Source organism: Pezoporus wallicus, unplaced genomic scaffold, assembly GCF_028554395.1.
Source record: "Pezoporus wallicus isolate ANWC-B61680 ecotype Strahan unplaced genomic scaffold, APGP_CSIRO_Pwel_v1 contig_8490, whole genome shotgun sequence".
NCBI lineage: Eukaryota > Metazoa > Chordata > Aves > Psittaciformes > Psittacidae > Pezoporus > Pezoporus wallicus.
The window spans coordinates 498,441-522,159 of NW_026642793.1; the positions used below are offsets into that span (position 1 = coordinate 498,441).

Sequence of the window (23,719 nt, forward strand, 5' to 3'; positions counted from 1 at the left end):
TCTTGCCTCAAGATCCAAGTGTGGTAGGAACAGGTTTTGTGAGCTTTGAATCAAACATCAAGCAGGGCTAATGCCTGAGGGTTTGCAAGAGTCTGTGAGTAAGGATGGTGCTTGGAGCTAGTGTGACACTGAATGAACTTCAGGAGGGACTAGTAGATAATCCACTACATCTCACATCACATCCTCATCCTCCAGCTGGCTGTACCCACAGTCTGGCGAGCTGGTTTTCCAGTTACATTGGTAGGTGACGAAGAAAAAGCCCTCCCAGAGGAAAACTGTACAATTGCTGGAGAAGAGGCACCAGGAACCCTGGAATCCATAGCAGACATGCTCCTGCAGCAGAAGCTGACCATCCAGTTATGCATGCTTGACAATTCGCCCACAAATATCTTGAGGTACTCCAAGGATGAGGGCCAAAAACTGGCTCCGTTTTGGGCACAGGGATCCCACAACAGAAGGAAAAGGGCACATTTGGGTTGTGTTGTCTGAGATACGAACTGGGCAGTAACAGAGCATCTATATGTATGCCAAATGCTGTGGATAAGACCTAGGAGACACTGGGATGGAGAGTGCACAGCGGGTGCAGGGATGTCTGTGAGTAATACGCCTTAGTCTGGGCAAGAGTAATCTCACCATTTCTCAATGAGTACAGCTCTTTTTGTTCAGGTTTGAGTGTCAGTTGTTGCGATAGGGAGCTAAACAAATGACCCAGCAGCCCCTGTGGATAGGCAAATGCTCATTAAGTAGTTTTCATTGCCTCCATTGGCAAACTGCAGGTACCCAGGTACCAAAGAGCATCCCAAAATTGTCTGCAGCTCCCCCAGACAGCAGGCACACTGGAGCTACAGACCAGGGCCATACACTCAAAGCAGTGCTTAAAGCTACATCCTACCACCTCGTGTCACCTCCCAGCAATGTGTGGGGCAGGACTAATTTTGTAAGCAGCAGGGGTGGATTGTGACAGCCTGTGGGACTGGCTCAAACCCAACAGGCAGTGCAAATGCACGTTTGGCTCCGCAGTCTGCTACACATCAGTGAAGGAGCCCTCTGAGCCTGTAAAAGCAGCCACTGTTCCGGGTGTACCCTGATGCAGGTCCCCCTTGTGCTGCCACTGGAAGTCTCAGCTGAGACTGGGGAGTTTATTAAAGAAGGTGAGTAATTATGCAGAGCAGTTCACATACCCACCACACCATACGTGTGCAGTCTGTGACCTTCCTGGTGGTTTCTGCAGCACACCCTTCTGCAAGCTTGCCACAAACATAACAGGTAACTAGAGATCTGCACCGGGGAGCACTCGCTGATTGCTCTAGAGCTGCTAAACAGCTCTCTGACAATGAGCATTTAAAGAGCAGTTTCCTTTCCATCGTTCACTTTTCTTGCCTAATTTATTACTGTGAGGTCATTTTGATTATTAACCTGAGCCCTTTGCTTTCTATGGGCAAGTGCTTCCACCCTCCCGTTGCACATTTACACGCCAGCTCTCTGAACATTTTATTACTCAATTTTCCTGTTTGATTTCCCAGGGTACTTCAGTTCCTGCTCTGAGATACGGTACGTTCAGAGACTTAGTTACAGACCCACAGTCTCCACGTCGTCAGGGATAGATTCTTTTCCTCCTTCCCAGTAGCTGACAGATGGTTATTCTTCAACAAATAAAATCTAAATTGTATGAGTCTGCGCTGCTGCAGGAGCGGGTTCTTAATAAGAGCCTTGCTGTGATGAAAGGAAATAGAGGGAAAAGCAACCCTGAAGTGGGTGTATTTAGAACTAAAAATAGACTGCGTGTGTCCATTTGCTGGAATTGCATGGCAAAATTTCACATCTGGGGGGCACTTCAGTGGCACCGAGGCCTGGTATTGGCTTCTCCAAAGAGATGGGTTATATCCACAGGGAACTCTCCTAACAGACTGGTTTTCTGAACCACTGGTAATGATGTGCTAAATCTGCCTTGTGCAGGACCCCATGTGTGAATGAGTATCAAGGGAAAAATGAGTCTGCACCTGCTCAGGGTGACACAGCCAGGGTTAAACCACCAGAAGCACCAAAGCTGAGCTGAGTTTATCAGGCAGAATCTGGCTCACTGCAGGCATGAAGGGCTCCCCATTTACCTGACCTGCAAACTCATGCTGTCCTTTGGTCCCTCTTTGTTAACACTCTGACAACTCTGAAATGGCTTTATAAAACTTCAAAACCACAATATGTCCATGTCTTAAAAGCTCCATCCCAGGAACTGCTCAGTTCACATCTGCATGTTATGTGGCTGCTCTGGCTTTCCTCGGGCCAGCTTCTGCTCTGGTTAGCATTGACATGGACCAATTCCCACATCAAGGTCTGGATAATTCCACCAACATCATCAAGGTTAATGTGGTTGTACACAAACAGATTAACCCCCTATTATCTTCTCATCATTAAAAACACAGGGTTTAGTATACTACAGGTACGGTGAGTACCGGTGCAGTTGGCGTACAACAAACATGACCCTTTGGTCAGCATTGCTGCAGCACCATGGGCTGACCCAGCAGTTAGTTGCTTTCCCCGCAGACATCTCTTACCTGTTCCTGAAATGCTGAGCCAGCCAAGGCTTCCAGCCACCTAAAATGTCTGCAGATTTTGCTCCTCCTAAGGTAAAATAATAAATGTGGTTGTGGGAAATACAAACATCCATCCTGCTGTGAAGGGGCTGCCACCAGGCTGGCTTCGAGAAAGTGACCATTGGCAAGATATTCCTACAGGAGAGAGACCCTTAGAGCTCTGGAATTTGACAGATGCTGAAAAGTGTCTTTATTAGCTTTTCATTAGCTGCAGACCGTGAATGGACTGAGCTCAGACAGCAGTCCTCCCACAGCCCACGGGTTTTAATCACCATCCCCACTGATTAAGAAAAGAACTGCCTAAAGCCCACTTGTCATTAATCGTTGAATATATATTCATAATTCAAAATCAATAACTCAGATCACCTAGAAAAACCTATTGCTCCTTGGATACAGAGAACAGAAGTGGGCAAAATTAGTTGCTAACTTCTGGATTCTTTCCCTCACTGTAACTTCTCAGGTACTCTGAAAAACTCTCTTCTTTTCACACTGCTCCTCATTTGAACTTCATCAGGTTTACATCAGGTAGGAATTTGTGCTTCCCTTCCATTTAGTCAATGCTTCAGAGAAAAAGGATTGGGCACATATGCTCTTCCTTGGTGTGCTCCAGTTTATTTTCAGTCCAGAGAAAGTCTAAATTACCTGGGCTGTGTGACATCTCCCAGGAGGTGCTCCAGCCTCAGCAAACCCAAACAATGAACCAATATCAGCCCCAGGAAGATCAAAAGGGTGTGAAGCTGCTCCCATTGGAGAGTCCTGAAGGAGCAGTTTATACCAGCTCTTGCCCTGCTCTATCTGAAAGTTAAGAACTGCAGCAAGAAAATCTTGCTCTTTGAAGCAATTACATTGCTCCTCTACCCACCAGTTCTCTGAGCACCTCTTAAATCACCTTTAATGTGATGTATCTTCACAACTCCCCGGCAAGATAAGGGTGATACCATCAGCCTTGCTTTACAGATGGAGAGCCAGGGCACAGACAGAGCACTGTTGCCTAATCACTTTTCTTTTATTACAGAGCTTACCTCCGGCAGTGCCTGCTTATGTCTTACTCAGCATTCAGCCCTTCGAGCAGCTGCTCTTTTATGACGGCTCATGAAGGCCGTCAAGTTGCCACAGAAGCAGCAGACCAAGAGGTTTGGCTGGTTGTATAACTATGGTTCTTGCTGTACTAATGTAGGTGCAGTTACAGAGACCCTGAACATAGAGGATTGTACACTAACCTAAACCTGGTCCATTTAAAACCAGACATTGATTCACTTCATTCATGAGCAATTGTAATTCATATTGGTGAGAACAGGTTGTATACCTCAGGGAGGTAATTTTATTTCATGGTTTATTCTGACTCCTCTAATTAGTACTAAAAAAGCACTTCTTTTGGCTGTGCATTCTCTGTTCCCCAGACAGGGAAATCCTTGCTATAGTTTCATATTGTCTGAATATGTGTGTATTTTCAGAATACATAGAAAATCTGCTTGCCATGTTATAGCATGGAACTTCAACATCACATGGAAAATCATAGCTTATATTTACATTTCCATGGTGTGGCTTTGTACTTATGTGAAGACAGCACTTTGATGCAGCCCTCCTGACTCTTGAGTCTAGTTATTTTTGGTGCACCTCATGCCAGATGTTGATCCAAGCAACTGTGTCTTTCCTATGCTCACATACAATAGCCATCAAAAACTAGAGTTGGATCCCGAGCAGCTCCATTCCAACATGCTGAACCACCTTTCTGCCTGAAAAAGAACCACCTAAAATTCAACTTTGACCAAAACAAAAACAGTATTTCCATCCCTCGTGTTCAGCCACCAGCTGGCTGCTGCTTTCCAAAGATGTCCCCCATTGCATGGGTAGAACTTACTGCCTTGCAGCAACAGCCTGCACAAGATGGGTTTCCAAGGTGGAGTGAAAGTCCATGTTGCATTTGCACCATGTGTGCTAAAATCCGAAGAGCTATTGAGCACCTTGAGGTGATAGATGGGCTGTGTGCGTATAACAAGCCGCCAAATCTTTTCCTGTTGCTCATTTTTCTTTCTTTCCTTTCTCTTCCTTCTTATCTGCTGGTATCTGACACCTGCTGGGGAATGTTGGCCTGAAGCCATCAGGAAGAAGGAGCAGCTGAAAATTGCTTGGCTGATTTCTCTGTGAAGAGCTCTCAGCAAGTTTTGCACGGACAATGAACAAAGTGCTTTAAAAGGACAAAGAGGAAGGGGTGGGATAGAAGGGCTCTGCAGTACAGATCTTCCCACAATCCCAACTTTATGGAAGGGTAACACAGATCAATCTTGAGTTCTCTTAATATGGGACAGAAAGCCGAAATTCAAGCATCAAAGGGCACGGCAGGTGCTAAGAGCCACCCAGACCGACAGTGTCTCCTGTAGTATAAACAAGTAAACTAACTGATTTCAAGCTCCAGCTATTTTGCTCAGATACCCCTTGTTTACTGAGTGCTGAATGGCACTCAGCATTTACAGATGTAAAGCCCCTGACTGGGAAGGTCATTAAAATTGGCGCAAAGATTGGGTAAAATCTGAGAAAATCCACAGGGGAGCCCAGCTAATTAATTATGGTTTTGTAATGCACCTAAGAGAACAATGTCCAAAGCTCTGAGCTGTTTGAAGGGGCTGTTTAAAAGCAAATTAAAGCAGAATATCTACTGTAAATGTACAATTGAGCTGTATGCTAAACACACAGGCAAAGTTGTTTACCCAGCTCCTGGACCCTCTTGAGCATGGTAGGTTTGAACATTTGAACACAAATGTCACTGGACTGGGAGAGGCTGTGAGAAACGAAGCAGGCAAGGGAGGAGAGAAAACATCCACTGGAACAAACAGGAGTGAAATACTGCAGCAAAGAATGAAAAATAAATAGACACAAAAAAGGGGAAAACAAAATATTGAGATAGAACTGAGTCCTCTCAACACCCTCTACAGAATCTGTAGCTCTGTCTCTGGAAATATTATCTGTGAGGAGTCACTGTTAAGGTTTTGAAGAGATGATGCTGGGCCCTGGTGCTGGGCAGGCTGGGCTCCCATTCAGAGGTGGATGTGGGAAGCCAGGGCAAGCACTGATGCTCTGCACCCCACTGGCAGCCCATAGCATGGCAGATCTGTATCTGCCACATGGGTACCATTTGCCTGGGATCCAGCAATGACCAACCTCAGATTCGGGGAAAACAGGTGGACTGTGGTGAACAAACCATCAGAAGGTTTCCAGCTACCATTACACCCAGCCCTTATTCAAAGTATTGCTGAGCCACCCCAGTGAAAGAAGCATCTGCCTCCCATCTGCTCTCCCTGTTTGCAGGGGCATATTTTTTCCATAAGCAAAAGATTTTGCCTTGAGTCAAAAACCTGCCTTTTGGAACGGGCCACAACCCCTGCGCTCCTGGAGCTCAGTCACTCCCCATGGATGAGAGCTTGACTCCAGCAGTGAATGTGGCTTTTACATCTGACAGCGTAACCAGATACCTTTGGCAACTCCGGTTATGTCAGGAGGGGTAAAAATATAGCTCTTTCTGCTGATAAACTCATTGTAATTTGGCACAACCTGCTAAAGACTTTCCAAAAGGTGATGACACGTGATGCAAGACAGGTGAAACTGGCTCCTTGGAAAGCACATGTGTGTTCAAGCTTGTAGTACCTGCCCTTTCTAAACTGCTTGGTGGGCAGGGAGCAGTAGTGGCCCTGGAGGACTTCACAAGCTGTCAGAGGCAATGTGTGTGCATTCCTGTGAGGGGCTCAGATGACACCGAGTGAAGAGAGAAACCATTATGTAACTTGGAAGATTGTATTATACAATAACTTACACAGGCAAAAAAGACATATCCCAGCCAACTGCTCCAGTGTGAAAGATGAGATTCAGAAGATTAGTAAGGCCTCCTATCTGCCAAATCTTGCTGAGCATTACACCACATGGTGGAGTTGGGCTAACCCGGTGCATTATTATGACTCAGCTTAGTGGGAGAGGTAGGGCAGGGCAAGGCAAACTTCACTATCAGCATCTGCTTAGAAATCGAGCTATATTTACAACACCAGGGCTGATAAAATGCCTGTTGTGTTTGACTAACACCAAATATTGCAATACACTGCTTACCAGAAAGGGGCTGGATTGGCAGCTAAATTGTTTAATTAAGATCGAATTACCAGAGGGCTAGATGTGGGTTTCAAGATGTAACACAGAGATTTACTAGTAAGAAATGAGTTTTAATGTAAAAATAGCAGCTGCCACCAGGTACAACACGTAGCAGCAGGTGAGAGAAAACCAGTCTTTTCAACAGTGATCTTTGCCATCACCCATCACTAGCCTGGAATTGGTCCTGCGTTCATGCAAGGGACAGCCAGAGCAGGACAAAGGACTGGAAAGCAGGATTCGATGCTGTCCTAGGCTCCCACCCAGTTGCCATGAGTGCCCCGTGCAAGGCACTTTTTCCCCTGTTCTGGTGTTGAATGGTCCAACCTAGGGAAGGGGTGGTTCTTTTGCTTGTCTCTGCCCTGGGAGGTCAAGCCAGCCCAGTTTCTGAATGGGAATATACATGGCGAGAAGGAACATCACATCATCCCTCCCAGTAAAGGGGCCATTGAGTAAATTGATCCCATGCTACACATCCCCAGTCAGGAGAGGGGTTAACAGGCCTAATCTGCATTTAGGTGATCCTCGGAGTCCCTCCAGGCTTCCCACAAGGGACTTCAGTGCAGCAACAGCACCAGCTACCAGTTGCAAGCACAGGAATGAGCAGAGCCCAGTGCCTTGGAGTTTTGCATCCTTTTAGTATTTCTTTCTGTGAAGGTGTGAGCCCGCATTGCTCAAATCCCTTCCCCTTTTGGACACAATGAAAGGTTAAGTGGCCTTCGTCTGAGACCATAGGACTTCTGGCACCCTTCTTTTATTTGGCAGCCCCTATCCTTAAGTTCTATTTATTCTTGCAATGTATTTCTTTCTGTGGAATGTGAATAAATTTGACCAATGGATGGAGGAGTTACAAGGCAGGGTCAGATAGAGACAGAGACATGAATATGGGGTTTGTTTGAGCTTCATTTTCACAAGGAACCAGACTAAGATCCACCCACTAATGAAATGCCCTGGTCCTGCTTATCTAGTGAGACACTGGAGAGTCTCTTAACTTCCTGGTGCATTAAGCTTCACTCAGTGCAAAATCTGCCCATGACCTGGCATCACCTCTGCATTTCCTTCTCTCATAGCACCGCACGCAAAGTATTTCAAAAGCAGGATCTCAACTTCGGGACCCAGACCTCTGGACCCAAACTCTGCCTAGTTTTACCCACAAGTAAGCAGCCCTGCAGCTCCGACCAAAGCCAACGGGAGCTGTTGTACATGAGGCATGTTAGGTTATGGCAGTGTTTCTTAATGAACTGTTGGTTCTTTTGAGACTTGAGTTTCTTCGTTGTAGCTCAGTGCTCAGGAGAGAGGGAAGAAAGAGAAGTGTGTTGGTCTAACGCTGAAACAACTAATTTATGTAGTTACACTGTGACTTAAGAAAGTTCTGCTTTAAGTGAGTTTATTAAGTGGAGTCAGGATGTCTGACAGCTAGCAGAGCCTCTGCAAATAAGACAAGGCTGTTGGTAGTAAAAAGTAGGAATCCAGTTAAAAAATAGCTCCTCCAGTTACAAGACTGCTTGAAATATTGTACTCTGGAAATGTTTGTGTTTTAAGCTGTTTTAGTGTACAGTATAAGTCATTGATTTTTTTTTTCCCCCCTTGGTTTTGTTGCTGAACCGATGAAGGGAAATGTTTTTCTCCACTTGCTGGACAGCAGCCATGAATTAGTAATGACTGACCATGTTTCAAAAGTGCGTGTGTATTTTAATCTGCATTGAAAGCCATGTTTATCTTCTTTCTGGAAGCTTAAGGAACTTTTAATGTCTGTGCTGCTGGCAAAATGCAAACTACTGCAAGGAGGCAAGCCTGGTGCTGGGCTGAGCAGCTCCCACATGTGGATACCTTGCATCCCACTGTAGAGGTATCGGCTCGGCCTGCACGGCTGACAGGCAGCTCTGCTCTGCATCAGGCTTCATGACCTCGTCTCACTGCAAAAATTAACCTCATCCTGTTTAGGTAGTCTCCCCATTTCAGAACAATCCATCTGCATCCCTTGTTTTTCTATGTTTTCATGAAGGAAATGAAGCACCTCTATGCTGATGGGCTGTCATGGCCCTCTCATGAGGTTTCTCATGAGGAAATCACTGACGCTTTGAGCAACAACTCTACGGTACTTCCTGTCCAGCATCCTAGACCAATGTATTATCTGAGAATAAAGGTGCTTATTTCAGAGTGCTTGCTTTATGAATTTATTATGGCTGAGTCTGCAGCAATTATGTTGGTTCCTCTATGGAGGTAATTTCCTTTGTGCAGGGGAAACCGAGGTAGGGAAGGAGAACCATGTAGAAGCTGAAGTGCTAATCTGAGATTTGAGAGACCTTGTCTTAAACTGAGAAATTAATTCCCTCCACAGACTTCCTTGGATATACTGCAGAGTCTTCTACCCCAGCCATTTCCAAAATAAATGTTGGAGTTTCATCAAATTTGCCTTCTGGGGCAGTGAGCAAAACACTTGTGAGATAAACTAAGGTAATGGGGCTACATAAGTACCTCTCAGAGAGATCTAGATGGATGTGCATGAAGAGATTAAGCTCCTGATCTTCATCATCTTTATAGGAATGTGGACTGGGGGGATCCCTGCTAATGCAAAAGGAGTATGAGAGACAAGTGGGCTCCCATAATTTAGAGACATAAGGTCACGTAATGATTTCTCTTGATTCTCAGTAGCCTACTTGAAGCAGCAGAATATTTTTCCTAATTCCCCTTTGTTCAATTACACCAACTGCTTTTTCTGGGGACCAGACAAGCAGAAATATTCACCCCAGCCCTTCCACTGTTATTTCTTCTTCTCTGACTCTGCCATCAATACTCTGCTGTCACTAGGGAGGGCAGTAATAGCAGCAGCATCTTCATGGCTGCTCTACAAGTTTCACTTGTGTAAAATGTACTGTTCATTGTGAATAATTTATTAAGAGAAAAAAAGTCAAAGCTTAGAAAAACCCAACTTTGGGCTTTAAAAGTGCAATGAAATGATCACTCTTTGGCTACATCAGCTTCCCAGTAATTCCCTATTTGGGTGGAACAGGATAATCTGTGAAAGCCACACCCAAGTAATTCCAGTATTTCTGCTAATGTGTGTACACTTTGCTTCTGTAACCTGAACTAGCATGTTCCCAGCTAGCTCAGGTATTTCTGCATGGCACTTCATGGAATAAACACATCCCTAGGCCAATGTCCTCTCTTATGACCATCATTTATACCTAGCAAAACCATTTCTTTCACATTCTACCTCAGTTTTGTTCAGGTCCTGCTGAAGTTGACACTCTGGGTGATGGGTGATGGATGAATAGAGCAAAGGATGAAGACACTGTATACGAAGAGAAGTTAAAAAGTGGCCTCCAAAGTCCCATGGAAATACATGGGAAGAAAGGTCTAGGAGCACAGACATGGAGTCAAGAAGGATTAGGATGTTTGAGGAAATGCTTTAAGTTGATTAAACATGAAGGTTTTCCAGAGAGACCTTGAACAGTAAAATGGGGAGAAGCAAGGAAATTTGAGATGTCCAAGGGTGCAGCCCTCTAGCGATAATAGCAAAAGAAACATCTTAATAAGTGGAAAAAAAAAAAAATTTCACAGTACCTTGTAATCTCTGTCCAGAGTGAGAATGGATATAAACTGTTTTCTTCAACTGCAAGTGCAGTACTGTGGAGATCATGCTTTTGTCCTATGTTTGCATGAAACTAAGGAGCCCCAGAGATGTGGGCAGGACTGTATAGAGTCATACAGAGCTATCACATTCAAGAAAACATTGGACACAGTAAACTATGCTATAAAACACAAGATGTGTTTTATACAGAACAGATCTTTCTGTTCCCCAAAGTAGCTCAACTGACTTCATCTGCCATCTCTTGGATAAACCTTTCTGGGTTCCATCTGAGTCCAGTACTTGCCTGGGATGAGGACAGCTACATCACACAGATTATCAGTGACAGGTAAGGCTGAACTAGTGTGGTCCTCTTCACTCCATGCACACAAAGTTTGGAAGACCAGAGAGACAGTCCTGATAACAACAGAGGGGTTTAAGATTCTTGTAGCTTTCAGCAGCTATGATCCCAGAGCAAATCCACATGCTTCCTAATAATGATATACCTTGAAACTTCACTGTACCTCCCAATAATCATATTGATTTGGGTTGAGCCTTCAGGATTAGTGGATTCTGAGGTTTGGAGATTGCTGTTTCACAGATGTGTGTACTTAAAAATTGACTTGACTAGAGGCAGACTGATGCATGGCTGTATTTCTCTTTTCACATTGTTAGGTCTCATAAGTGTCCTGTTGATCCAGGTGAACAGAGCATGGTATAAAGTGGTTTCCAGCCCATGCCATGCAATCGGGTAATTCTGGCAAATGAACCTTGAAATGGCCCTTGGGGGTGTTTGCGGACAGCCTGGCACCAGTCTTGAGCTCTGGAGCTTGGTGTGGAGATGTGTTGTGGCTTGACTCATGACAGAAATGAGGGTAATGGCCTTCAGCTTGTATTGAGTGGACAGTGGCTTGCACCATAAAACCCACCACAAATATTTTATTACAGCCTGGTAAAAAGGACAAGTTTTTACTCGTGCAGAAGCTGGGGTTTTACTGAGCTGAAAACTGAAATACACCTCAGATCAGGAGTGTCCTTCACAGTTCCCACCAGTTGTTGTTACATTGCATGTAGCTCTGTAAGCTGCATGATCTGGATATTTTTCATGTCCTTCATCTTTCCATTTCTAGATGCTTACCATTTAGTGGGCTAAAGCTGAGACAAACATATATGCTGAACAATATCCCTTTTTCCCATTGAGTTTTTTGTTTCCTGTTTGGATTGACTAGTATATGGATGTTTTCGGGCCACCAAGTGAAAAAATAGAGGTGTTAAAACACCATAAAGCTTCAGCGGAAAAAAATCCCAAAACAAACAACAATTAAACAATGGACTTGTAATACGGCTGGATTTGACTCAGACTTCCAGTGTTCAGTGTTAGCCTCTCAAAAAGCTAACATTTATTCAGAGTATCTATTGCAGAGCCAAAAGCTAAACCACATGGTGGGGGAGGGCAAAGGGAGAGGTGGAAGCATTTTGCCAGTGGAAGACTGTGTGCATTATTCAGGCTTTAACATTGCTTGCATTCATGAAGCAATGCCCTTCAGTTTGGGAAAGCATCACAGGCACAGCTCCTGTTTGGCAGGATGAATGAAAGGCATCTTACAGAATCTGTACGTGAGACCATTAGCCTGACGTCCGAGCCACAGCAAAAGCTCCACTGATAAACCACACCTCTTGAAGGAGACTGGTATCCTTGCACCACTGACACAGGCAAAGCCCTAAAACCTGGGCAAATAAGGCCTTGTCTACTGGCTGCTCTCCTCGCCAGGACTTTCCACTGTTGCTACCCAAGGGAGGTAAATGCAGGGAATATCACAAAAAAAGAATGATTCTGTCTCATCATTTAAAAGGTAATTTCATGACTGGGTGTGGGTCTTGGAATTAGTGCCCTGGCAGAAACAAAATCCCAGTCATTTCATTGCAGTTCTCTTCAGTAGCTCTTTGAGTGCTTCTACAACAGAGAGCTGTACGGGGGACCCTCATTTTCTAGAAGGGTATGTGGAGGAGAAAGGCAACTCAGTCAAGGTTATGGAGCAGGCCAGGATTAAAACCAGGTCTCTAAATTCATAGCCTTACCCATGGACAGTACGGCCTCTCCAGAGCATGTTTAATGCATCTACAGTTGGAAAAAAATGAGTCAACAGCGTGTTAAAGATTCCTCTGACTGCCTGTAACCTTGTTGAATCGAAGTCCAATGTTGTGCTGAAGACATGGACGTTCTTCACCATAGTGGAACCCTGAATGCTCACAGCCTGTAAGTAGTCAGTTGCCATTAAACTGACTGATATTGGTTCACTGGTGGAGAAGTAGCCATTTTCAGACAAGTTTTGTAATGCAGAATTATATACCGGCTTCAACTCTTCTAAACATTTAAATACAGACACTGTTCGTGACCTTATATTTTATTGCTTTGTGGTTTTATTTGTGTGTCTTAAAGTCTTCCTGAAGCACTTTGGATCAGTAGCCCTTTGAAGCACAGACTTGCCAAGTCCATCTTCGAATAAACCTCATCACTTTCAGAGCACTGGTGTGGGTGTATTTGGAAGCAGTCCAAAGCAAATCCCATCTGAAATGCATAATTCTGGAGTAAAAGAAAAATATATGGGGTGGGAAGAGTTTATGGCGTTTGAGTAAAGGAGAGTAGAGGGAAGAGTGAATGAGAGAAAGCTTGTTAAGCGTAAATATGATGTGATCATAAGTCAAGCAAGAGGCTAAACAGAATGCTGTGCATCCAAAAAAAGAAAACTTTGTAATTTCTAAAATCAAAATAGGCTTGAAAGTTCAGGCTTCCACACTCTCACAGGATAATTGGTTACTGCAGGTGGGAAGCGATGTTAGGAGACCTCTAGCTCAACCACCTGGCCAAAGCAGGGCCAAACATGAGGTACTTCATTCTGCTCTCCCCTTCTTACATCTTTACGACTTTAAATGACACTTTCATGACAGCCCCCCTCTTCATGGTTGCAACAGCAAAAAGGAGGAGAATAAAGAGTAAAGCATTAGTGATTGAAATGATTTAGGGACTGTATTTTTCTTTCTCAAAGACAAGATGAAGTAAAGCACAAAACTATTCTTTAAGTTAACAACTCAAAAAAACTGTCAGTTGCGTCCAGTTGGGATATCATGGGATACCTGTTGGAGAATGCTTGCCTGAGTGGTCTGTGAGTTCTTCCACACTTGTGATGGCCTTGCCCTCACACTTTTCACCCACCACACCATGAGATAGCCGGAGAAACTTAGTCCAGGAGACTAAATGCCACTGACACTTTCTTTCCTTACCCATCCTGATAAGAGATATCACAGTTTGGAATCAAAATACCAGCAAAGTTTGCATCTCCCCCGCTGCGTGACCGCCTCGAATGTTCCTGCGGCTTAAATACACATCAACACAATTTGAGAAACCCAAGATAGAGAGGAAAGCATGTAAATTCCAGCTGGGCTAAGGGACACTAACAGATGTATGGTACAAATTATTTCTTAGCACCCTTGCTGTGATTGCTAATTCTGTCCAAGATTTCTAGGCCGGTATGAAGGGATAATTATTCACATAACCATGAGGATTCTGGGCTGAATACACCAGGACTGTAGTGCCTCTGTGTCCCAAATGCATGCCTGTTTGATGATCTAAGCAGTGGCTGGGTTAGTCAAACTACAGCTTTGAAGATATTCATGCACACCCTCGTGTTCCCAAAGATACTTTTTCAGAAGAGCTCGGATTGTATTTTTAAGACTTTTAATGCGAAGATGTGACATCCCAAAGCAAGTAGGTGCTTTCTGAAAATTGGAATGGTAGGGTGAGAAAAATCTCCTAGATTGTACACCCAGGCATTAGACTATGATCTTCTGATCACAAAGGAAAGCTTCTAAGTTCCATGAAGTGTTTGAATGATATTTGAGAGTAGCCTATAAACAAAGAAGAGTTTGGAGGCATTAATGTACTGTATGAGGAGGTTTTTCAACTAGGGTGGGAATAGCAGGGTCTCACAAAAATGAAAATTTGGGGAAAATTTACATTATAAAAATGACTGGTTCAGGAAAGACAGACTTACATCAGAAAAAGCTGAAATTTTCGAGTTATTTTGTAGCTTCTGTTGCTACCATAGTCCTACATAATTTTTTAAAAGTCCATGAAAGATACCTAATTCCCATTAGTTTCAGTGTCAATTAGATACCTAAGAAGCACCTATTTGGACCTTTCAGGTGCCTAAAGACCTTTATCAGCCTAGCATTTCAAAATTAGTCTGGAAAGGCTATGAACTGAATTTCAGGTATCCAGCTGTTATTCCACTACTGTACCAAATATATCAGTCTGCATTCTGAAGAAGATGGAACCTTGGAAAAAAGAAAGACATGTTATGAAATGTCAATGCTTGGAAAGCATTATAATTTATATTTACAAAAATTAGGTAGCCATTAGGGAAAACTTCTTGATGTGGGGCTCCTGCTAGGAAACAAGTAGAGTTTTCCACCCTGGAAAACCCAAACTGTTCTTCAATGGATTATCAAAAAGTCAACAGAAGATAATATTGATGCAATTTCATGTCAGTCAATTAGCTATTGTTCCTGCCTTAAATAGAATGATTATTTTCATGTTATGCTTGTTGCTAGCTAATAACTGTGCTGACAGATGTCTAGAAATAAGGCAGCACTCAGGTAGTTTCCAGGCAGAGTGATTCAGAGGGCTGTTGGCAGAGCATTTCTTAGGAGCTACTAAAAATATAACAATTCATTCACATTTCTTTACATTGTATTGCTTCATTGGTTTAGGAGGGTTTTCCTTAGCGCTGTTGTGGCAAATAATTTCTGTTTCTCTGATACTTTTTTGAGGACAATAGCTGGAAGCACCTCGTTTCCTTCAGAGGAGTAACCCTAATTACCTTAACACAATATGATTCCCGTCTCTCTCTGATTTGAGTCTCTGTAAGCCCCAAGCCATCCAGGTTGGCCACTTAGAAACAAACATGGCTTTTTTACACACAGTCAAACATGGTGGCACTTCCACCACCCAACTTTTGACACTTTACAGCCAGCACTGAGTGCCCTCAGCCCTGCTGCCTTCATTGGGTGGACCAAGTGGAGATCAAGCCCTTCCTCACACAGGACCTCACAGCAAAGTCATTTAATGCATCTGTTCCTCACCTCAATACCTAGTAAAACAGAGGTGGTAGCACTCCTTTGCATGTATCTGACACTTCCTATTATATGCAGTACCACTTAACATGATAGGAGTTTTTTTCCAATGCTCTTCATAGAAGTGGAGGCAACTCAACACCATTCAGCTTCCAGCAGGATACGTCTTTTCCTCATAAGTGCTCATATTTATACATTTTCATGTAATCAGACTGAGAAATTAACACCTCATGAGTCAAAACTTCCAAGCCACAGTATTCAAACTGGGACAGATCATAACTGTTTAATCCTCTTTATAATGATTCTGTAGTTATCCATAAGAGGACTAAGTTGACTAAGTTACCTTTTAATAAAAGCTGTTAAGTCATTCCCCTACGTCTGACCACATTCTTCTTCTGTAAAAGGAAATGGAAAAAGCGTGAGAATTTGAGTGTGAAAAGACCAACAAATTTACATTTCTAGGCTTCTACTTCGGGTTCTTCTTTTGATGTTGGTTTCTTTTCTGAAAGCTGAAAGGGCTGGTTTGTCTTTAGTCCCTGGTTCAGTTTTGCTTAAATTAGAGGTGATTTATTTGGGGTTTTTTGATGTGGCTTGTTTCCTATGACCTGGACTGAGTCCTCAAAATGAATTCTCTTTAGATATTTCACTCAAATTGAAAAGCCTTTCTGTTTAGAAGGGAGAAATTACAGAGATGGAAGAGGGGTTAAGTTTTATATAGTGCTCCTCACGACGTTATCCTCCTTCCTTACCCTCCATCCCTTTACAAAATAGCGTTTTCTTCTTGCTGTCTTGAAAAGACTGATCCTCATTCCTGTCACACATTCCTTCATTTCATATAAATACCAGGAAAAATACTGCAGACCTCGCATGGGCAAACCTCCCATTGAAACCAATGGAAATGTTACCTGAGTAAGGTTCTGAGAGCTTGGCCCTTCACTAGTAACTCAAAGAAATGGAAAAAAGTCACTGAGAAACCAAAATACTCTGTTCTGACTTATAAAAGAGTGGGCAGGAGGTGGAGGAAGGTTGAGGTAGGTTTTGGGGGGGGGTTATATTTAGAAAAAAACTTATTTTTGGTGTTGCTGCCAATATGAGCACATGGAGTTTCAATTTGTGGTTTCTCTTTATGCAGTACATTTTGAAATTGGAATTTGAAACAAAATATACATCTCCATGTCTGACTGTGTATATAACAATTTGTCATTTCTTGGCAGGAATTTGAAGCTATTTTTAGTGTTCAGAAATAGTCTTCTGTCCCTTTCCTTCACCTGCCTCCCCTCATCTTGCTTCCAAATTACTCTTTAATCAATCTTACAAGATTTTTAGAACTTTCTAAACTCCTGAAGTAAGGAAAATAGTGACAGGAAATTAATAATTATTGAGAAATGGGTCTATATTTTCATTTCCTGGCCCTTTGGAGTTAAATGTTGAGTTAGAGCCATTTGTCAAAAAGTTGAACAGAATGTTTACCTGTAGATTCATTTTAATGCACTCCATTGAAGAACAATGCTCTCTGAAAAAAATACATATGTCAGTAAGAGAATCAGGAAATCCTTGTAAAGCCAGAGCACTTGTACTTCAAATCGATGCTTGAATAAGAATAGAATCCCTCCAGGGAGAGAGCTGATGATGGAATTGATGCTCCGCTCTTCAAAACCTCAGGTTTTGGGACATCAGTATGGAATCCTTTGACCATGCGTAAAAGCTGCACCATATGCTGAACCCCAGGCATGGGAGAGCCATTACAGTTCTGAGCTGGATTACTTAACAATGGCATTGTGACCCCTAATGATGGTGTTGTGACTCTCTCAAAGCTGGTCACCATTGTTTCTTAACCCACCTCCACACCTCAGCAGTGGCCACAATCTCCCAAGCCACTGGTAGGTATCAATTGTATAAATCAAAGCTGTTTATTTTATCTTTGTATTGGTGCCATACCATACCTTGGAAGCTTCTTTATACATTTTCTAACTCTAGATTAGGCAAGACAAGGTTTTTAGGTAGCTCCAATTAATCTTTTTAATTAACCTTACTTCTATAGCTAGAAATACGAAACTGGCTTTTGGATCACAACAATTCTTTACTGCTTCTTTTTAGATCTTGAGAGAGTTTGTGTGCTCAGTAGTGTGTTTATGGCTTTTTTATGATTCTAGCTGGTCTAGAAAAGATATCCATCTACAGGTCTTGTTTGTGTACATCCACTTGCAACTACAGTAGAAGCTTTACCAGACACTTATTAAGATGGAAAATCTTGAGCAGCATGCACTATTCAAGATGTGTTTGTGCCAGAGATTTACAAAATAGCATAAGGATATTTTCTTTTTTTGTTCTCATTCCTCTCCAAATAGCTCTGAAAATCAAAGGTAGGGATTTTTTGACTGTTACTGAACATCGAGTTCCTTTTTATAGAACTGCCTGGCCCTTCCAAGATCTCTTTACTAAAGGATAATAGCTAAGAGCACATCTGAAGAGCATATCATTATGTATGTTAATTGAAGAGGGTTTTTTCTTAGGTGCATTACCTCTGATTTATCAACGCTGAATTCCATCTGGCTTTTTTTTGTGAGTACTTTGGAACTGATTTATTGCTTCTGCAAATCTTCACAGTAAGCTTTCATTTCTACCCTGCATAGTCCTGTCTAGGCTAGTGAGCAAGTTTGTACTTCTGCTGGACATCAAGGTCATTTATACGCATGTTGCACTGCCCAAGCACAAGCAAAGATTACTTTGAAAGCTCACTGGCAAATATTCAGGAGCTGACCACTATTTCCTACTCATTGTTCCTATCTTTTAGCCAGGTATCTATATTAAAGTCTTACCTATCTCACAATAGATTCTCTAACAGGCTTTTGTGAAGGACTTTGTTGAATGTATTTAAGAAATCCAGACATATTCTCCCTTTTCTACATTCTTCTGACTCCTTCAAAGAACACTAGTAGCTTTATCTTCCTGTTACAAAGTTGTTTGGATTATTCCCCTATAAATTAGTAAGTTATATTTATTCATGTCATGATCTTATCCTTTATTGTAAGCTCTACCAAGCTTCCTGGGCACACATTTCTAAACTTGTTCCTCCTTGTAGAATTTTGTTAACAATTACCATCACCATTTCTCTAATGCAAAGGCAGGTGTAAATGAGAGCTCACACACCACAGCTAGAAGATCCATTATTTCAACCTTGCCTTTCTTTAGAACCCTTTGAGGGCCAGTATGGGACATTGTCTTTTTTTTTTTTTTCCTGATATTTCTTAATTTGTTCCACTTTTGACACTGGAAATGAGGCAGCCAAAGTATGTGTTAAGGCCTCGTGGTGAATAAAAATGGAAAATAAAAAGTCATTTCTCTTTTACTCTGTTTTTACCTTTTTTCACTGCTACTTTCACACCTTCACTGTCTACTGGCCTGCAAAATCTCTGTAGGGCATTCGTAACATATTAGGTAATTCATTATTGGGTTTATGCCTTTCTTAAGTTGATCCCAAGCTCCTTTTTAGATTCATCTTTTTGCATCTCATATGTAATTTCTTGGAGATTGTTCTCTTCTTTTTTTCTTCATTTCAAAACAACTTCACCTTTTTTAGGAGTATGTCTTCTTTGTTCTAGCAGCCTCCCTTATTTTGTTGCTTAGCAATCCTGTATTTTGTTTATTACTTTGTTCTCTATATGGTTCATTTTAATAGGTAGTATGCATTTGATTTGAGCCATCAATAAGAAGTAATCCTCACAATTCTTTCATCTTCAAATATACTTTATGCTAGCTGGTGTTTCATGCCTCAAATAAACTGGAACAAGCATGTCCTTCACCAGTTGTCTCCTAGCCAATGCAGCTTTTGTAATTCTTTTCTTGTCAGTCTGTCTTTACATTTTTGTTGCTTTTATTTGAGTTCCTTCAGCTACTCATCTGCCTGTGAGGACTTGTATTCCTGATGAATCTTATGCTGAGGTTTAGCTCTGCTTCTGACAAATCCTCTGAAATCCAGGTAAAGTCTCAGCAGGTTTGAATAGATGTCTACTCACAGATGTCAATCACCAGCATGGCTCAGGTCCATATACTCCTGTTCGTACCTCCAGACAGCACCACAGTGCCACATGACTATATAAATAAATTTAAGAGAACATCTGAACCCATTCTTTTTCCAAACTCAATGTAAAGAGATGTTCAAGCAAGAACAATATGGACCAAGGTTGTCACTGGAGCAATTGTCAGAAGTATCCGGTGCCAAGAAACGCAATTTCATTTACTTCTCCATTTTTAATGAGTTCCTTTGTATTTCTCTACTCAATTAGTATCTAGTTATATCTTAGAAAGCAGAATATTTCTAACAGGAAAGATTGAGGAGGAAAGGCTGATGATCGTCCAACACACAGATGATCTGGGCTGAACACCTTGATCTGAATTAGGCAGATGGAAGGCCTGGGTCTCTGTCATTGCAAATGAGGTCTTTAACAACTTTAGTGCTATTGGCAGTGCTGGAATGTGATGGGGAGGCAGGGACTGATCTCATCATTCAGTTGGAAATTTCATCCACAACCTGGCAAAAAGTGCAGCTGGAACTTACATTGGAAAGTTTTAACTGACAATTCAGCATGTTTCTATCAAAAGCACCCTGGTTAGCAGTCTGGTTATCAAGTGACCTGGGAAGGTGGATACGTATCTCAAGAGTCTTGAAGAAACTACTTATAAGGTTTTTCAGCCTGGTTTATTCTTAATGTCAGTGAACCTCATAGCTATAAAATAGGACAATTCAGAGACAACTACTGGCAACTCAGGGGATAGTAAATCCATGCTATGTGATGAAATTTACCCTGCGGTGTTCACAAACGTGGGTCAACAGGAGGCTAAATGGATTCATAGGGTTTGGCAAGTGAGATGGAAACTCTGAAGATTACTGATGGGCTAACATCGTAATATCAAGAAATGACTCTTTGGAGTATCCATGGAAAGTGTACAGCAAACTCCTGGAAAATAAACTTTGATGTGAATCAGCCATCTGTCCAAAGTCTGGATTTATGTTTCAGCCGAGCTTTACTAAGTGTTCTAGGAGCACAAGCTCCGATGTGAAAGTTTAGGTTCCTTCAACAGGTGTTGGGTCTATTGGGTGAAGATCATAGAATCATAGAACAGTTAGGGATGGAAAGGACCACATCTATTGTGTTATATGAAGACATTTTAGGGTTCTCCATTTTTCAGTACCAGTTCTGAGATTTAAGAACTTACTGATCATTTTGGGGTGCCAAAAAAGTAAGTAAGTCATACTTTTAAAATCTCCTAGTGATAGAAATTGTCGCACAGTTTGAATCATGTAGCATAGATTATTATCCCCATACTACAAGAACAAAATTCCGTGGCTGTTTATGAATTAAATCAGTTCTCTTCCATGATATCTTTTCACCATCAGAGCTACTTTGGAAAATCTTTAATTTGTAACAAGCCTTTTTGGTAGAAAGAGAAGCATCACCTGACATTTTGGTCTGAGAAAGGGTCAAATCAGCCATGGTTTTCAGAAAAATCATGCCCTAGAAATGTGCACACACCACTGGGAGCAAAGTCAACACCCATGGGTGTCAGGGTCCAGACGGGAAGTGAAAGGGCTCTCCTCTGCAAAGAAGAGCTGGTGGTATGGGTCTCAAGACTCAAGGTCTCGCCAGTTCATACGCTAGGTCTTAAACAGCTCAAATCACTAAATATTGTTTACTCTCTCCAGTGAATTCCCACCTTAGCTGTTGGTTTGGGAAGTCTGGCAACTGCTACTAAGGACAAAGCCAGGATTAAATCATGGAAGTGTTGCTAAACAGGTTATGAAATTGTGCTCTTGCCTGCCCTCACACTGCCAGAAATCATTGCATAACATTTCTAATAGTTTCCTGGTTTGTACCGCTCAGATTATTTCTTTAGTTCCTAAACTGATAGCTCTTGGTAATAATGCGTCATTTACTTTTCTTACAGGTATGAAAAAGACTGTTAGCAAATATATTTTATACTATGATACAAATGATACTTTGACTTTAGAGGTACCCAGGTTTTAACTTTTAAACAGCTGATCTGGCAAGCTGAATTTGCTCAAATGTGGCAGCAATAATGTATAGGCTGAGGGAGTGGAAGGGATCTCCATATCCCTCACAACCTAGATATTGCTTGGTGTTGTGTCAGTCTTGATTTTACAACACTGCTTCTGTCATAAACACATCTGCATATCCTTGTTGGAGCACTTTGCTTTGGTGCTCATTTTAAATGAATATAACCTTGTGGTGTTTGAGAAATCACAGTGACAAAGCAAAAAACATAAAATTAAGTATAACTGAAGTGTTTGTTAAAACAAAACTGAAGCCAGCCTGGCACACTTGCATTTTACTCAGCCCTGCTGCTGGAATAGTTCCCTTTAGAAGAAAACCAAAAAGGTCTGAACCTCAAGAAGGAAAACAATTCAGTCCAGACTAAGAGTATTTCAGACAGAACTAGAAGAAAAACTCCATGTGAAGGGAGTTTTTTTAAGCAACAAGGGCTTTAAGTTATTTCCACGGAGTTTCAGGACTGTCACTTTCTATGATGACATTTATTCCTGCTCAATATGCCAACTGTTTCAATGTTATGCCTAAAGTCAAGCCTTTTCATAGGAGCCTCTGCTCCCAGCACCTCCAAGAGCCAGAACTGCTTTCATGTAGGAACCGAAATCCATACTTTTGTGTGTCAGCATACCTGCTTGTGAGTGAAGGCATATGATTGTAATGCTGTTTTCCTTGCTCAGAGGAAATGTATTGTTAATACCAGAGGGCCAAACTGCACAAAGTGAATTTGCAATAATTCAGCAAGGCCACATCCGCTTTCTGACAGGAAGAACCTAAAGAAAGGAATTAGCAGGATCGGATGTGGTACTTTCTGACAGAGACAAACCTAGGAGGCCAAAATAAGAAGGCAGTGTAAAAATAGATTTATGCTTAAATTGAAATGTGCACAATTCCTATCTCTGTCACTGCGCCCTGGATTAAGCGACTATTTTATGATAGTTTATAAATTCAAAAGCCCTGGGTTCAACAAACCACCCATTTCACCATAAATTAAGCTGCATTCGAGAATGCTATAAGTGGCAGCATTTCTAGTGGTATTATGCCTGCTTTCTTCCCCAAAAGGACAGGGGTGTGCATGAACTTGCTCAGTGATGAACATCCCAGGCCCTGCTTTGGAGCACCATGCAGCTACACCATTGCAGGCAGCCAACCCAGGTAAGTCTCACCACAGATTTCCCTCTCTCTTGACCTCAATCACCACCTTGCCCAGCTATTAAGAGCAGGGTGATATTCTTCAGCCTGGAAGGGAATTGTTCCCATTGCCTCAGATGGACCGTCAGAAGTGCACAGAATCCCTTTTCCTCTGCATATGAGGCTCTGCTCATGCAGACCACATAACCACAGCGATAAGTACCTGCTTCCTGAGGTGGGCAAGCAAATGTCTTGCAAGAACAGTGTCAGAACCCACATTTGGAAACTCAGCCTTAAAGTGCTGACCTGTGCTGAAAATAACCTTGACAGATTGCAGGGGCAGATTCATTGTTTTATCAAGCATCTCATGGCCTAAACTATTCAGCTGGTAAATATTCAGCTGGCAAGCAAGCTTCTCCTTCCAATCTGTCCCTTATTGCCTGAGTAGGGATGGTGCCTTGGAGTGAAGCCCCTTGTTCCAAGTGCCTCATGTTTAACCTGATCCTATCTTTCCAGGTCAGGCATCCCCAGAAGCAAATATCCTACAAATGGAATATATTTAACAATACTTTTAATGAAGGATCCAGATTAATTCCCAGATATTTGCCTAAGAACTGCTTCATCAGGGCCAACAATTTTCTTCAGTGTGTTTTGGACATGCTTAGTGAGCTGCTAGCTTCAAAACATCATTGCTTATTCAGTTCTGCCCCTGACCATTGTTACAAGGCACCATAGAGGGGTGCCATCTTTCAGCTTTCTTCTTTTGAAGAGCAGGGGAAATTCACTGAATCAGAAGTTGATCTACATGAGGACAGGGAGCTGAAACAGGCACCTGGAAGTGTATCTGTGCTATCCTAGGGGACATCAGGTTTCTGTCTACCTACAGTGGGCTTGCCATCTCTTTTCACGTCAGCTGTGGGAAGCAGCAAGGTGGCTGCTGACTACACATGGGACAGTTTTACCAGTTAAGAAGATGCCATTGGGACTTGTAAGCTTCATGGTAGCACTGGGAATAATTAACACTATCATCACTTATGCTATCTGCCCATGCCCAGGTTGCAAGTGCCCCTGTGTGTCTCCTGGGAGCCCCCATCCAT

General features: G+C 42.4%; 1 long non-coding RNA gene across 1 annotated transcript; it reads right to left on the reverse strand.

Annotated features, from left to right (window-relative positions):
• Positions 1-13,423: 13,423 nt before the first annotated feature.
• Positions 13,424-17,170, reverse strand: LOC130611518 (uncharacterized). The gene is made up of 3 exons (XR_008975252.1): positions 16,897-17,170; positions 15,770-15,821; positions 13,424-14,199 (listed from the first exon to the last, which is right to left on the reverse strand). It is a non-coding gene; the product is annotated as an uncharacterized LOC130611518 (long non-coding RNA).
• Between the last annotated feature and the right edge of the window lie 6,549 nt (positions 17,171-23,719).